At 43.1% G+C, this 12,095-nt stretch overlaps 1 protein-coding gene across 8 annotated transcripts in view; it reads right to left on the bottom strand.

Annotated features, from left to right (window-relative positions):
- The window catches only part of ATP8A1 (ATPase phospholipid transporting 8A1), a 214,241-nt gene that overhangs the window by 73,187 nt on the left and 128,959 nt on the right, over positions 1–12,095 (bottom strand). The window lies entirely within an intron of this gene.

Genomic DNA, 12,095 nt, shown 5'->3' with positions numbered 1-12,095 from the left:
CTTGTCTGGGAAGATTCACAGTGTGCAAGATGTCCTTTTCATTTTGGCACAAACTCTGCTTCATCTAAGGAACCCAGAGGCCAGATGTGCAATGAGCCTGCTAGGTCACCTCAGCACTGTTTTTGATGGCCCTAACTGCAATGTTGCACAGAGCACCTGCATAAAAATGGCCCTTTTCAGCTCCTAGCCTTTTTTTTTCCTTCCTGATTCTTTTCGGAAGTTTACAGGACAGTCTTACCTAGGAAGATAGCCAAGGAACACCCTAGTAGAGGATGTGGAAATATCCCCGAGGAAAGGAAAACAAAAGCCTCTAACCTCTGACTAGAAGGTAGGTTAGCCACGTGTAACCAGAAGGTTAGAGAGAAATAGTCCAACACGCACACCTAAGGGCTGTGGCTTCCGCTCCCTGCTCTGGGCCGCAGTTACTTGCAGTGGCAGTAAAGGACGTGCAGTCACTACGCCCCAGAGGGTGTCCTCGGCCAGGCTCAGCCCAGTCAGCAGAAGTTAAAAGAAGAAAGTCTCCTTATACATATTTAGTCCAAAGTGCGGGTTGGTGTCTGGGTCTTAATACAGTGGGGCCTTGACTTACGAGTTTAATTCCTTCCGAGACCGAGCTCGTTAAGGAGCTTGTTAAGGAGCTCGTTAACTCAAATTACTCTGTCAACTCAATGCAAAAAATCGGCCAAGAGACAGCTGGTATCTCAAAAAACTCGTTAGTAGGGACACTCGTAAGTCAAGGCCCCACTGTACAAATAAGTACATACTTGGCATTTACATTTGTTCCTGGGGATCTGATATAGGTGTGCAGGTCCAATGATAAACTTAAAAGGAGGATTCGGTTCCCAGGAAGAAAAAAGATAACATATCACAATTCTAAAGTGCACTTTGACTTTGGACACGATATTTAACAATGTAAATTCATTGTTATTGTCCTTCACAAGTTCAGCACCAGAGAAGGGAAATCAGCCTACAATTGGGCTAATGATGACTCGCTTTTGGGAGCCATGCAACTGTCACCCTTGTCAGAATGAACTTAAGTTTATGAAGCCTGTACTTCTATTTTTTAAAAAAAAAATTTTATTGATTTTTCTTTTCTTTTTCTTTTTTTTTTTTTTTTTTTTACAGAGAGGAAAGGAGAGGGATAGAGAGTTAGAAATATCGATCAGCTGCCTCCTACACACCCCCTACTGGGTATGTGCCCGCAACCAAGGTACATGCCCTTGACCGGAATCGAACCTGGGACCCTTAAGTCCGCAGGCTGACGCTCTATCCACCGAGCCAAACCGGTTAGGTCTGAAGACAGTACTTCTTACTTTAGTATCCACACCACAGGTTTCTGTTTTCATTTGCTCTCCATAAAAAGGGCAAAATGCAACAGAATGTTACAGAACCCCGGCAGGAATCTTGGGGAACAAAGATGGTGTCTTTGCTCAAACAGAGACCACCTGGAGGCTGAGCCACTGGGAAGTAGCTCTTTAGCTCTTTCTCTACACATGTCACATCTGTGTAGAGAAAACCACTGCCCACCTGTAATGTTCAAATGTGCAGCCATAATGAAGTGGGGTGTTAGAAAGTCGGGGCTGGCCAGGAGGGCTCACAAAATGCTAAAGCCACACTGTAAAGAATTCACAGTTCCAGCAGCCAAACACACCCCATGGCTGAGCTGTCACGCTTTCCTCGACTTCAGGTGGGTGTAGAATGTGAAAAAATGTTTAGTTTGCTAAAGGTCTGCCTTTAAAAACCTGTTATCAGTGTATTTCAAATGCTAAAGAAGAGGATATCTATAAGAATCTTAAACCAACACATATTTTATTAACTGTTTTGGTGGTTTGTGGTCCCACCTCATCATCCCTTAAGACATGAGGTATTTACAAATTTTTGACCACAGAATGTTTCATTCTTTCTCTATTTTCACACTCTCCAAATGTTCACACCCTAAAATTACAAATTAACAGAACATTCCAAGGATAATCTTCATAACACATTATGACCATATGAAGTATGGACAATGTTAGCACATTCTTAATGAGTGAATTATGACTCTCATAATAGCAATCAGAATAAACCACTGGGTGTTACCTATTTTTCAACAACATGTTACTGATTCAGTGGAACACTAGATATTCCATATACCCCAGGTAATATATATATATACCTACTACCCCTATAGCTACTGTAGGCTATAATTAGTGGTGAAGAGCTACCTGAGAGCAGAGAGAAACTACATATATATATATATATATATATATATATATATATATATATATATATACATGCGGTCCATTTAGTACTCTCTCAGGCATAGTTTTTGATCAAAAAGCTTTGGTGTTTCTGAACTCCCAGACTATACATATTAGAAAGTAACCTTTAAAAACATATCCTCCTAGAACCAAACCAACATAAAGCAACCTTTCCAAAATGGGTGAGGAAAGACAGAGGTGAAGTCATTAAAAACCTATGGTCAAAGGCCTCCTCCGAATCAGCTTAGTGGAGACAGCCAAGCAAGTGCATTTAATCAATACATGTTGCTAAACACGTAGAGGGAAAGACACAAAAAATTCCCATGCTTTGCTGATACACACACATAGGATTCCTGGGGTGGGGGTAGGTATAAAACACTGTAATTGAGGAAATGGTCCAATATCCCTGTGGGGTCATGCCATCTGAAAAAGGTCGAGGGTTACAACATGGAAGGGTGAGAAGAGGAAGCAGTAGTGCTGGGTAAATTGTCTTGGCCCCTGGGCAGGGGTTTGGGTTTAGGGATGGTGATAGGTTCCATCAGGCAAATACCTCCTCGTCTCACTGTGGGTTCGCTGGAGAGAGAGAGAGAGAGAGAGAGAGAGAGAGAGAGAGAGAGAGAGAGAAAGTGTCGAGTCCGGGTCCAAGTTTATGTTTCAGTGTTGGGTGGGGCACAGAGCAAACAGAGACACAGCCAGGGAAAAGAAGGAAGAGTGAGGTAGGGGATATAATTATATCCTTTAAATAGTTTTGTGGATAAAGGCTTTCACCAAGGCCCTTATGGTAATTATTTTAAACCACCACTGAAAGGCCCCTAAACACTTACACGGAGCTGGGTATTAAATATTCTCCGGAGGCGGCGGAAGGAAGCCTCCGGAGGAACCCCTCCGGGCGGCAGACAGCCAGTCTCTCCCGCTGCCTCCAATGCAGCCGGGAGAGGCGGCTCAGAATACACAACTGACTTTTTGAAAATAAGCAAATGACCAATTCAACGGTTTTGGAGACAGTAACAACCGGGGCCTGTGAGAACCTGTCCCCCAGACCCACAAAGAAAGCTAATGCTGGGCCCATTTTCATAATGGTTTGCATTAATTAGCCATTATATTCCTAATCTTATGTAGGGATACAGAAGAATCTGCTCTGTTTACTCCGTGCAAATGCACGTCATTTCTACTATTTCGTATGTGCACGCGATACAATCGTAGGGTCAATTGTATCAGTAAAACAAAATAGAGGGTCTTTCCTGAATTCCATAAACGCCTTTGCCCCAGGCACACCATTTTCCGGGAGGACACCCCTCTTTCAGCGGCACTGGAGTCCCGGTGATGAGCCGGGGAAGGAGGTAGGGACAAGTTAGAAAACATGGGGTTGCCTCCCAGATTGCTTCCTTCTTTGAATGAGTGCCTGCCGCCAATGGGTATTCAAAAACTGAAAGAACCAACAGTTTTGGACTTAGCGCAATCTAGGTTGAAATTCAGGGTCCTGCACTGGCTGGCTATGTGAACTCACAGCCTTTATCCGAGATTGAGCAAACACCAGCGCCCCCCGCCCCCCCCCCCCTCGGGAAGAAACTAACCTATGCAGACACCCCTGGCACACGCTGGGCTTCCTATAAACTCATCAACAGATAAGGGTGGCAGAGATGCAAAAAAGTCACAAGGCTTGGCTGCTCCCCTCAGAAATGTCAGTAGGCCGTGGGGCAGCAGCCAGGGACACACTGGTTAGAAAGTATTTGTCTGGAGTTCAAGGTCTCAGGGAGCTCTAGGAAGAGTTCAGATGCTTAGCCAATAGCAAAAGAGATAAAGAATATTCAGACTTGGGGGAGGGAACGTCTCCAAACAGAAACACTATGAATTCGTGAACAACTTCACTTAAGGTTTTGCCCACAAGCCAAGATGACTGGATTTTGTTTAAGAAAAGGGGACACATTCAGGTCTTAGGAGACCAAACAATGGGCTTGATGGAACTTTTACGACCACATACTTGGGCTTGTGGCTGACACCGTCTTAAATTAGAGGAGAAGAGAGCAGATTATTTGCTCAGATGTTATTTTCATTTTTGGTACTGTTTACATTTTTTCACTAACCCATTTCTTTCAAACGTAATTCTTGCAACAGGACGGAGCTTTGCTTCTGGCAGGGATACATTAGCCACTTAAAAGTTAAACTAAGATCTTAAAACGTAGCCACAAAGGCCGAAACAGCTTTGTTAGTAACAGTAAGAGAAAGCCCCAAATGCTGGCGGTGGAGGGAAATTCAGTGTGGTTTCAAACCTGCCTAGACTACTTTTCAAAGCAACACAAAATGCACTGGATTGGACTCATGGGACATATGGAGACAAAACCTGAAGTAGCCCGAGTTCTGTTTCCCCCCCTTTTCTGGAGTCGAGTCAATTACGTGCTTATTCTGGATTCCTTTCAGAGGCCGCTCAACGGTGGCTGGTCCCCAAACGGCGAGGTCTGTCTGCATAATACATATACGTCGAACTTAAAAGGGTACAGATGACAACTTCACCATTCATGTCAAGAATGTTCTGTAAGTTATATTTGAAGCTTACATGGTGTTAGAAAATCAAGTTCGGCTAGGAAAAAAGTGAACAATCCTGTAAAGGCTTCCTTTTACCATGGCGTTGAAAAATATATATTCTTATGCTTGCTAATATGAAATGTGGCTAACAATTCATTTTCTGTAAAAGGTATCAGTGGGGGGGAGGGGGAAACATTGGCATCCATAAGCAAACCTGGGCTGGCTTCGGGTTCTAGTCTCCAATTAAGGAGAAAATTTAAGGAGTGAAAAGACGGCTGTTTAAAAGCACCTCTTAAAGCAGATGGCATTAAGGTACTCTCACTCTTGCCCTCTTGGAATAATAAAGCTAAAATAAAAATAAAAATGATGAGCATGATAATGGTCGGTATTTCTTAAGTGCTTACCAAATGCCAGGCATTGTTTCTAAGTATTTAAAATGGGTTGCTCTGTTTGATCACCACAACACCCTAAAGAAAATGTTATTATTCTTGTTTTAGAAGAGTAGCTGGTGGCTGAGGCCAAGGCATATCTATTTGCTTAGTCTCTGGAGTCCGATGACCTAGATACATCCTCAGTGACACTTAGCATAGAGGCCATAACAGGATCTGCTCACTAATGTTTCCAGTGGAAATGTGATTGTCCCTGTCAAGGCCTCAGTTCAGTACCCAGTACAAATATTAAGTATTTCATAAATGTAAGCTAGTGTTTGTTTGTTTTTTAATTATTTTAATTTTTATGATGCTAACCGCAATGTGTAGAACCCTGCAGGGGTGTGGGGTTTCCTTTTCACAGGAAGCCAGAGACCTGCATTTTCCTTTGGGATCCATACATTGCTTCCCAGGATGAGGTGCTGGATCCTACGCAGGCTGAGTGTGCATGTCAGCAGCAGCAGAGACTGTGCCCAGGTGACCCAGAGAGGTGGGCAAGGCCTTCTCAGGAGTTAACCTTGGCAGCACTGGAAGCTCTGACTTTCAGGGGAGGAAATGTGTTTCTCCAAGCTCTCTACATACATATGTAACCATCATTCCTGTGGATTCAATAATTATCCTATATAATAAAAGGGAAATATGCAAATTGACCCTACAGGCAGAATGAGAATGACCGGTCCCTATGACACGCACTGACCACCAGGGGACAGACACTCAATGCAGAAGCTGACCCCTGGTGGTCAGTGTGCTCCCACCAGGAGAACTCCACTCAGCCACAAACCAGGCTGACAGCTGCGGGGAGCGGGCCTAAGCCAGCAAGTGGGCATCCTCCTGTAGGGTCCGGGACTGCGAGAGGGTGAAGGCCAGGCTGAGGGACCCTCCCCTCCCCACACTAGTGCAAAAATTTTCATGCACCGGGCCTCTAGTATGGTAAATAATTGTCCTTTTCCTGGTTTCCATGAAGCTAGACAGTAGAAAGGAGAAGGTAAAAATGGGGAGAATGGATTTAAGAGCCAGCACTAGCACACAGGGCAGATCCCACAACGGTCCATAGGAAAGAGATGCTAGAGGAAGGAGACCGAGCATATAAGACTCAAGAAAGGCCATCCTGGCACTTAAAGAGTTAGCAGCTTAAGATATGATGGTCCTTCCCACCCATCCCAGACTCACCAGATGAGGACAGTAAAATCCGGAGCTATCTCAATGAATCAGTTCTCCCCAAACTAATATTTTGAGTCACCTGAGAGTATTAACAGAGATTTACAGAGCTGGGATGCTACGGGGATTTGAATACTAAATATAATCGTAGTCCTTAATGCAACATAAACCCAATCCTGACAGAACTGTTTTAGAACATTTTGAAAGGCACTAAGTAGGCACTGGGAGGTAAAGACAGGTCACATGAGATTCCCTCGTTCCTAGTTCACATTTCTAGATATTTCCAGTTTTAACAGACTCTAAGCAAATTTGTTTGAACAAATTACTGTATGACAACCCAAAGCCATAAAATAGATGCTGGAACAATCTCCTGGATCCAGTCATTAAGTGGAAGGGGTTTCTGAGAAATGCCTGGTGGAGTTAGGGAAGAAGTACATGTACCCATTCAAGCCACTACTCTGACCTTCCTGCCATTTTAGACCCTTAAGGAAATCTTCTTATATCAAGAAAATAACCAGAACCCGCCCCTCCCACCCATAAAGTGGTTCAAAGTAGCATGACAAAAAATTATACAAATTACCTAAATTATCTATGTATTACCAGAGGCCCGATACACGAAATTCACGCAAGAGTAGGCCTTCCTTCCCCCGGCTGCCGGCACCGGCTTCCCTCCGGCACCCGGGACCCAGGCTTCCCTCGCAGCCCTGGCTTCGTCCAGAAGGTCATCCGAAAGAATGTCCAGAAGGACGTCCAGTCTAATTAGCATATTACGCTTTTATTATTATAGATTATTATAGATAAGTATCTAACAGATTTTGATTAACTTTAGATGATTCTTAATGATGCTTCATAAAATTTTTACTTTCTAAAATTAAAAAATTATGATCGACTTTCTAAGAAACACATTTGCTGACTGTGCAACATTTAACGCCAGCCTTGCAGGTAACGGGGCGAGGACACCCAGCTTTGCTCCTGGGCCCTGTGCTGCTCTTGCTATGAAAGGAGCCGAATGGGCAGAGGAAAAGGTCAGATTTCCGTATTAGTTCTGTGGACCAAGACTTCCATTCTGTTTATGTTTTCAATGTAGTTTGGGTTTATATTTTTATTTAAAGGCTTTAAAAATTGTTGAACAGCCATTATTTTTCCAAGAAGGATAACCGTATTGAAATTCAAAATGAGAAAGTTAAAAAGCCAAAGGCTTTTTTTTTTTTTTTTTTTTGAGATGAGCTGGATTATGGGAAGACAAAGATTTATTTTTACTATCACCGCCAGGAGAAAGGCTTTTCTATTTGGAAATCTAGGAGGCTTAAAGATGATACTTTATTTGTACAATTTCAAGATAATAAAAGAGATCTAGCTTTAAAATTTTCACAGTACTAGAGATAATATTTTGGTAGAAAATTTGAACAGTTCATTGCAATATGCATCACTTATGCAAAAGCATCTGCATTTATAACCTGCTTTCTTAAGAAAAAATTAAAAGATGGGAAAAGAATATACTTTTCATAATAAAAAGATCATTATGCAAAACAACTTGCAAGCTATTAAAATATGATTTTTCTATAAAGTTTCATAACATCTCGTTTTTATGTGCCACGTCCTGCACTAATCGTGTGCCAAGGGTAACATTATCCTCACTTTACAGGCAGCAAAACGGCTTCAGAGAAGTTATCTGATTTCAACTTGCCCAGGGTCCCCATTCCAGTGAGGGCAGAACAGCGCTCTTAAATATTGTGTTATTTCGTGGAATCACTTGAATACATTCATTGGAACTGTCACTTGACAAAACACACACCCACAATTTACTTCCCATTATATTATTTCCTAAGACATTGCGTGCCTAAGTTTATTACCTAAATGTTAATTATTCTTTTTTGCTGATGGAATGGCAGTCCCATATTTCATTACCATCAGCCCAATGTGCACACATAGGATGCTCTTCTTTTCCATGGCAACGAAAAAATAAATAATGATTAACCCACGGGCATTCTAGCACATCTAATGATTTGCCTGAAAACTCAGCCTCGGATTTTATGGCATCACATCTGAGGGAGCTACGCAAAGTGATGTTTCCTTCCCTGCTGAGAAGCCAATGAGTGCCCCACAGCAGGCCTGACCCTAAACAGCCGGGTTTGTACAGTCCCCACTTAACTCCCTGGGAGAAAAACCTCCCCCAGGCAGCAGAGCTAGAATGCTGGGCAGTCTGCAGCTGGACAAATCAGTGTTAATCCATGCGGCCATAGGGTTTGTCTGTGATCTTCCACCCCAAGTGTCCCTTACATTGCAAAGGACACTGCTAATCACTTTATATTTTAAACTAGAGGCCCAGTGCACAACATTTGTGCATTGGAAGGGGAGGGGGAGTCCCTCAGCCTGGCCTGTACCCTCTTGCAGGGCAGTCAGATATCCCCCAAGGGGTCCTTAGTGCTGCTGTCAGCCGGCTTCTGGCTGAGCAGTGCTCCCCCTGTGGGAGCGCACTGACCACCAGGGGGCAGCTCCTGTGTTGAGTGTCTGCCCCCTAGTGGTCAGGGTGTGTCATAGCGACCGGTTGTTCTGCTGTTCGATTGATTTGCATATTAGGGTTTTATTATATAGGATATCAGACGTGGCTGATTACAACCAAATTTAAACTGGTATACACTTTTTTTTTTTTTAAAGAAGTCCCTAATTAAAATGACTCAGAGACGGACTTCTCCAATATTTATGGAGTACTTACTATGTGCTCGGCAATTTGCTGAGCATTGAGAGAGAATGATAAACCAAACAGACAGACACAGGGTCCCTGCTTTCAGTAAAACTGAGTATTCCCGGGAGACTCCCATCTCTGCCTCCTCCAGGAGAAAAAGGTAGTGCAGATACCTGTGAGGTGGCTATGACTTTTGAGTTACCTTCTTGGAAACTTCAAAATAAAAATAAAGGCCACTGTCTTAACAACACATGATGCGGTACATGGAATATTTTTGGCGTTTCACTTTTTCCCCCTGAGACTACTCTTTACCTGATACTCAGAACACTTAACGAACATGTCTACCTAAGAGTTGAAGAAAAAGGATGAAACGGCTGAAAACAAAAGAAGCAAGGTTACCATGTTCTGCAAAGGTGAGAGCCTAAGGCCAGCCAACAGGAACCACGTGTCCAGTCAGGTGTGGCTCGTCATGCCTTTGCCTCCGCGTCACAGGGCCCGCCTCTGACTTCCTTCAAGTGTCAGAAACACCGTGTCCCGAGTATGACCCATGGAGCTGACCAAGGCCCAACCGTCTCCAGGTCCGTGGGAACGCTCCCACTGAGGTTTTCAGAAAGCCCAGCTCTGGAACCACCTGGACGGTTCCTTCTCCAGGGACCGCGTGGGACAGGGGTCCCTGAACTTCCCTCACACCACAGCTGGGCACTGGTGCCCTCATGTCTTCTTTACGAACTCCCATCCTGGTCCTTTGCCTGCACCCTATGCCTCCCCGCCCTTCTAAACTCGATAAAGTTTAGGGTACAATTGCTCACACACATCTTACCTCTTTTAAGAGGCTGATGAAGTTGCCCTCTCACTTATGAGGGCAAATACTCAAACCGGGCCCAGCTCTCCACTCCTGACCTCAGCCGGCCTTTCCGGTTTCAGCTCCCTGTGTCATTTCTTTCCAGGGGCCTTATAAATACTGTGCAGCCATTAAAAAAAGAACTAGGTAGCTTCACACATACTGTTACACAACAATTGCTAAGATATACAGGGTGTCCCCAAAACATGCATACACACCTTAACAGCAGATAACACATAATTTTCCTTTTCAGGTCTAACTGATTTGAAATAATGGGTAAAGCCAGACTAAGCTCTGAACAAAGAAAATTTATCCACTAGACTTTTTTATGGGGATACATACGAGATAAAAGTTTATGGTACAAAACTGGCAACAGGTGACCAATGGAGGGCACAGAAACATCAAACAGAATGATTGTTGATGTTTGCGATTCCATTGCTTTGCTTAATCAGCAGTGCCAGTTTGAAAACAGGTGTTGACAAATTATTTTTGCAGTCTTTTAAATTTTGAAAATGAACTATATGCTAATAAACACTAACTTTATAATCATTCAAAGTATATATACATTTTTGGGGGACACTCACCCAAAAATATGAAAAGCAAAGTAGAAAGCAGTGTGAACAGTACGCTGTAATTTAATAGACGAGGTGCGCACAGGCATACACATAAGGCAGAATACCTCTGCACAAACACACAGGAAACTGGAACTAGTGGCTGTCCCCAGGGAGGACTGGGTACCAGTCTGGAAGATACACTGTTTGTCATCTGTCCTTTTCCCTCTTTTTATAACTTGAACTAGAGGCATGATGCATGAAAATTCATGCAAGAGTAGGCTTTCCTCCCCCGCCCCCTTGCTGGCACTGGCTTCCCTCCGGCACCCGGGACCTGGGATACTTCCCTCCTCCTCCAGCCACCCGCAGGCACCGGGGACCAGGCTGGCTTCCCTTGTGCCCTGGCTTCCTCAGGAAGGATGTCCGGAAGACATCCGGTCTAATTAGCATATTACTCTTTTATTATTATAGAAGATTATGTGCCTATATTTCTTCAAACAAGAACACTTAAGAATTACAATCCTGTAATCAAGTTCAATGTTCTTCTTTCATGCCTCACATATGAACTTAGTTGCAATAGCTTTCTGCTTCAAATACTCCCTCCTTACTGAATGGCTCACCTCTATCTAACTAAATGCCACTTACTTTATCCTTCCCTAAACTTCACAATATTTTCATAGCAAACCACCTATCTCATTTACATACCTATTTTGTACTGTCACGTGTATGCATTTTATTCCCCTTATTATTTATAAGCTTTTGGAAGGCTGGGCTGTTTTAGTCATAATTTTTCACAACATAGTAACTTGGATAAATAAACCAAAATGAACACACATTCAGGGTGGAGACTGGATTTGCTGTAAACTCTAAGGGGCGGTGTCCCCATGTTTTGTATAGTGGTGTGCTCCCAGTGCCTAGCAGGGGGCCAAGTGCATGAAAAAATATGAAGGAAAGTCTTCTAACACCAGGCTGGCTTTTTTTTCTGGTTTGTGTTTTTAAGATTAAAGCTTGGTTCACAAAAAGTACTTCTCCAATAATTAAAGGCATAAGCAACTTTCATGGTTGCAAAAACACATATTATTCCTCAGGCAACAAGTTTTCTCAAAGATCCCTGGCTCGGTAGCTTAGTTGGTTAGAATGTCGTCTTGATGTGCCAAGATTGTGCGTTCTATCCCTGGTCAGGGCACATACAAGCATCAACCAATTAATGCATAAATAAGCAGAACAACAAATAGATGCTTTCTCTCTCTGTCTCTCTCTCTCTCTCTCTCTCTCTCTCTCTCTCTCTCTCTCTCAAATCAATCAATAAAAACATTTTTAAAAGTTTGCTCAAAGATTTCACAAGAAAGAGAAAGACATCACAAGGATTGTTTTGAGAATAAATAAGGAAGAGATAATTATTCCCATGTAAAAATCAGAAGTCAACTCTTTCTGTCACAGTTTCTGTTCTATACCCGAATTCTAAGCATTTTCCTCTTCTCCATCCTTCTCTGTCCTTGGCCTCACAGCTTCACCAACACCTCGGATTTTAAGGTTTTCTCTGTTCTGCTCTCTGTGACATGATGACTATTTCAAGCACTTGTATAACCACCTCTCCTGTTCTGTCTTCCACCTTAAGTTACAAATTGTCACCTTTACTATAAAATACTTAAAGGTCATTTGACCTAC

Source organism: Myotis daubentonii, chromosome 1 (assembly GCF_963259705.1).
Source record: "Myotis daubentonii chromosome 1, mMyoDau2.1, whole genome shotgun sequence".
Lineage (NCBI taxonomy): Eukaryota > Metazoa > Chordata > Mammalia > Chiroptera > Vespertilionidae > Myotis > Myotis daubentonii.
Note: the sequence above shows the minus strand (reverse complement) of the source record. Positions and strands in the feature narration are given on the sequence as shown.